Consider the following 5,369-nt stretch of genomic DNA (forward strand, 5'->3'; position numbering starts at 1 on the left):
CCTGTTTTAACTTCTATTTAAAGGAAATGCCTTTAGAGTTTCATATGTATATATATTGTAGATGTTGGTTAGAGAAATGTATTCTCTACCACATTAAAAAAGAGTTCTAAGGAAGGGGAGAAAGAGAGTTCTATTTCTCACAGTTGGCACTGAGTTTTTTAAATCGTTAAGTATTTCTTAATTTAAGCTTTTTACCCCCAAAGCCTGCTTCTGTAAAATAAAACATTTCCTAATTCTAAATTATTCTTGCTTGACTAGTATAAATTCTAATTAGCCATCTTATTCTCTCAACGTTTGTCCAAATTGCAATTGCTAAAATTTTGTTTAGAATCTCTGTATCTCTAATAGTGATTACTTAAACTTTTTAGGACCATGAACCATTTTGACTACATGATGAAACTATGAACTCTCTCCTTAGATATACTATTAACATAAAAATTTGCATACCACTCTGGGGCTGCATAGCCCCTTCGTTTATAAGGACTCAGCTTTATTATATTAACTTCCCACTGTCATGTCTTAAATGTCTTCCCCAATCCTAAATTCTACATTGACTCATCTTTTGGTTATCAAGAGGATATCAGAACAAGTTTTCTAAAAGAATAAATGGATGGTATGTTTTCTGAGCTTGTACAAAGGTTAAATCTGGTGCTCGTCTGATTTTTGTTTTGCTGGTGTTTTGATGCTTGTAAGATAGTTTCTGTCTTGATACTTGTAAGAGAGCTATCTTTTAAGATTGATAGTAAAATTTTTTTTAACCAGTATTAATTAGTAACCTTCATTACTATGGTCACTTGCTAAAGCCTTTTACCTCCAGACTTGCTATTCTCTTATATTCAGAAGTAATCTTCTTTGATGATCACTTCTGCTTCATTTATTCTAGCTTCTGGTGCTTTGTTTGCTTATTTTAATTCAGAACAAAACATGGCAGATTTTTCCATTAGCAATGCTTTTGTAGTGCAGATTTACATCAATTATTTTTTAAAAATATATTGAAGCAATTTGGGTCCTAATTTAGACAGTTATTTCCTTCACTGTAGCTGTGAGCAGCACACTGGTCTTAACCCTACCATCTTTACTTGAAATTCATTTCTTTTTTTCTCTATCAAGAAAGAGAATTAGGGCAGAGGAAAAAAATGGCATAGATTACAGAGGTTTTGTTCATCCCTCTTGCAATCAAATCAAAGTTGTGACAGAAACGCAGAGCAAATAGCAAGGAAAGTCACCTGGGATCTAGATGACAGAAGCACTACAACTTAGGGAGAGAAATAATTAATCAACAGGGAGAGGAAACAAGGCTGCCCGGTCCCAAGTGGCTAAGTGGGATAGAGGCTACAGCAGCAGCAGCTGCAGATACCTCTTAAAGAAGCCGTGTCCTCAGCGAATTTTCACGGTGATGGCCCTGCTCACTGTGAGCAGCAGGGCTGGGTCAGTTGAGTGTGGGGCACCAGGAACTTACAGGGGTGCACTGAGTGAGGAACAGAGGCGAGGTTGTCTCCCGGACAGACGAGCCGGCAGTATCCATTGTTCCTCTTTTGAGCCCTCCCCACTCACAGTGTGTAGACGCAGCGCCACCATAGCTGAGACCACATTGAACTAGATAACAGAGGTCGCTCCACCCAGAGATTCCCTGAAACTCCGCCTCCCCCAACTCGCGGCCCCACCCAAGCCACATCCAGGTGTACGTGAGTCAGGTGCCCCTTGCTGAGAAGAGCCAAGACTAACACTGGCAGCAGCTGGCCTCGGTTTCTTGCGTGACCTCTTGAGGCAACTATGGGTTGCTTGCTGAATCTCACCAAGTGGCCCGGGAGGGGCACAGGCTGTGGTTATCCTTGGCCTGCAGCTGGACCCCTTTCAGGATTATGCTACTGGACACCTACTACACAAGCTGCACTAATAAGACCAGGAGATTTAGGAGCTTTGCTTAGTACAAAGAAACAAATACGGAAAGGCAGTCAAAATAGGAAGACAGAGAAGCAGAAACCATATGAGAGAGAACAGAGATCCAGGAATAATGGAGTCAAGCAATCTAACAGATGCAGAGTTCAAAACACTGGTTATAAAGATGCTTAATAAACTTAGGGGAAGTGTAGATAAATTCAGTGAGAACTTCAACAAAGAGATAAAAAACATTAAAATCGAAATGGAAATTATGAAAGGGAACCAGTCTGAAATAAAGAGTATATTAGATGGAATAAACAGAGTGGATAAAGAGAATCAAACCACCAATATAGAGGATGGGGAAGCCAAGGACACTTAATCAGAATGGCAAGACTGTAATAATAATTTAAGGAGCCTATGGGACACTATTAAATGTAAAAATATCTGTGTCATAGGGGTACTGGAAGGAAAACAAGATGTTGAACAGCTGTTTGAAGAAATAATGATAGAAAACTTCCCTCACCTGGTGAAGGAAATAGACATACAACCCGAGAAAGCTCAGAGAGTCCCAAAAATCAGGAACACAAAGAGGCCCACACCAAGATGCATAATAGTTAAAATGCCAAAGGTTAACTACAAAGAGAGAATCTTAAAAGAGAAAAGCAGTTAATTACCTACGAGGGAGTACCCATAAGACTGGCAGCTGTTTTCTCAAAAGAAACTATGCAGGACAGAAAGGGCTGGCACAAAATATTCGACATGATGAAAACCCAGGATCCCTAATCAGGAATACTTTATCCAGCAAAGCTATCATTTAGAGTTGAAAGACAGATAAAGAGCTTCCCAGACAAAAATAAGCTAAAGGAATCTATCACCACCAAGCCAATATTACAGAAAATGTTGGAGGGACTTCTTTAAGAAGAAAAAACATGTTTCAAAAACAAGAATAAAGAATGTTAATAACTACATTAAAGAATTAAGTGCTCCAACCAAAAGATAGAGTGGCTGAATGATTAAGAAAACAAGATCCCTACATATGCTGCCTACAAGGTTAAAAGACACACACAGACTAAAAGGAAGGGGATGGAAAAAGATATTGCCTTGACGGACCTAGAGTGTATTGTGCTGAATGAAATGAGTTAGATAGAGAAGGACAAATATTGCATGATTTCACATAAATGTGGAATCTAAAGAACAAAATAAACATCAACAAAAGTAGAAATAAAGTCATAGATACAGAGACTATTTTGAGGGCTACTAGATGGGAGGAAGATTGGGGAAGATGGTGAAAAAAGGCAAAGGGATTAAGAGGTACAAATGGATTGTGGCAGAACAGACATGGAGATGTAGAGTGAAGCATGGGGAAGATGGCTAATAACATTTTAATAAATATGTTAGGGGGAAGAGCAGTACTAGATTTAGAGGGGTGATTTAGAGTGTGGATCTTTGATCACTATGCTGAACAACTAAAACTGATATATTACTGTATGCTAACAAGATGTTAAAAAAAATTCACTGAATTGTATAATGTAAATACAAGCAACTAATTGTCTATTATATTTCAATAAAGCCAGAAAAAAAAAAAAATAAGAGAATTCTGGTGTTTAGAAATTCTTACATTTTCTAAAGAACATCATAACATCTGAATGATTGTGAAAATATTTTTATAGCGTTCACTGGAGTTACTGGTCTTCCGTTAGAAGCTTCTTTTTTAAGAACACTAATTATTCAGTGTTCTCTGCTTTTTCTCATCCATTTGCCCTTTTCTTCCACATTTTGGGTAATCTTACAGATCCCATATTATACCTTTAATTTCCCCAACAGGTAATTTTTTCACAATAAATTCTTTCCTAAAAGAAAGGCTAGGGTAAAACTAATCACTGCCTAGTATTTATATCAGGAAATACTTGAAACAATCCACCCTTAAAGGAATGGACAAATAAAATATAGTATTCTCACAGCATGGAAAATCAAACAAGAATTAAAGGGAATGAAATAGATCTACACACAGCAACATGATTAGATTCATTTTAGTAACTGAAAATTACTAATAGATTAATATTTGTTTAAAAAATATTTAGTATCAGTCTCTCAAAACTAATCCTGAGTAAAACAAGTAAAAAGGCACGTGTATAAGTATTTATGTAAAATTTTAAAATAAAAAGTAACAATACTATATAGTATTTATGGCCAGATATTTAAAAATGAACTGTAAAAATAATTGATAACAGTGATTGCACCTAAGAAGGCAGATAGCGGAATGAAACTTGTCATGGTGAGAAGTTAGGTATGAGACTATATTGTTCATTTTCCTTTGTAAAAAGAGACAAAGGCAAATAAAATAAAATGTTAATAGCTATTAATTCTGGATAGTGCGAGTACAGGTTTTTGCTATATTCCTTTATATATTTTCAAACTTTTAAATTTCTTGAAAAGACTGTAAGAAATATTGGAAGAGAATGCAGCTAAAAGATTAATGCAAATCCATCACTACTCATGGACCACAATGCATTAGCACCTTATACAATAAAAATGAGGGGAAAAAAATAAGGGAAAAAATGAGGTAAGGCTGTTTCTCCTTAAATAAGTATTTTTGAATAATGTTGGGGGTACATACACTCCATTGTAAGAAATATATCCTATAACACACCTTTTGTTTTACTCTTTCATTTAACTTCTATTCTCTTTAGCCTAGTTCATTTTAGTAATTGTTTTTATTTATTTATATATTTTGGTACTCAGTATTTCCTTATTTTTCTTTCTTATATTGCTTTATTTACTTCACAACATGTAATGAGCATCTTTCCATGCAATAGGTAAAACTCCCCTGCTGACAAAAATTTACATATACGGTCAAAACACAACATTCAATTAGAAACTGATAATAGGAGACCCGTAGGAAACAAGTAACACCAAATGGTTTTCAATGAAGGTACATCACAAACATGTAAGTTTAGGAAGCAGGTGTGTTGCCCTATTAACTTCAGGGAAACCACGAGCATCCAAAGTATAAGGCAAAACTCATCATGATGGTCATGGTGAGGGGCGTCAGCGCTAACTGCCTGCAGACGGTGACTCAATTACTTTTTCCTCATCTTTTGCATAAGTTGCCTGTCTCCTCCCTAATCCTTTCCATAGTCTCTACCCTCATCCTTGCCTGCGGCTCTCTAAGCCTCTGAATCACATCCCATCAATACTGCAGGGTGGGCGGCCTAACACGGAACCGCCTACAACTTCCTCTAGGCACACAGTTTTCATCAGCTGCCAAAGGGAAGACCAAGGGCTCTCCTTCATTTGCATCTTGCTCTTTTTCATCCTTTTTTTCATTTTCCTGGTTGGCATTTTCCATGTTGACATTTTTACCGCTCGTTCCTCTTTGGACGCCATCGCTCCTGGGACTATCCTTGCTGTCTCCTCCGCCTCCAGATTCTCGCTGCGAGTGCGCCGCCGCGATACTTGGACCTGCAGACCTGCCCCTGCCCCTGCCC

General features: G+C 37.3%; 1 protein-coding gene and 1 pseudogene across 6 annotated transcripts in view; both read right to left on the minus strand.

Annotated features, from left to right (window-relative positions):
* LOC102891996 (histone-lysine N-methyltransferase SETDB2) overlaps positions 1-5,369 on the minus strand; it is a 96,718-nt gene that overhangs the window by 69,448 nt on the left and 21,901 nt on the right. The window lies entirely within an intron of this gene.
* On the minus strand, positions 4,013-5,268 carry LOC107195467 (annotated as a pseudogene).

This window comes from Pteropus alecto, unplaced genomic scaffold, assembly GCF_000325575.1.
Source record: "Pteropus alecto unplaced genomic scaffold, ASM32557v1 scaffold413, whole genome shotgun sequence".
Classification (NCBI taxonomy): Eukaryota; Metazoa; Chordata; class Mammalia; order Chiroptera; family Pteropodidae; genus Pteropus; species Pteropus alecto.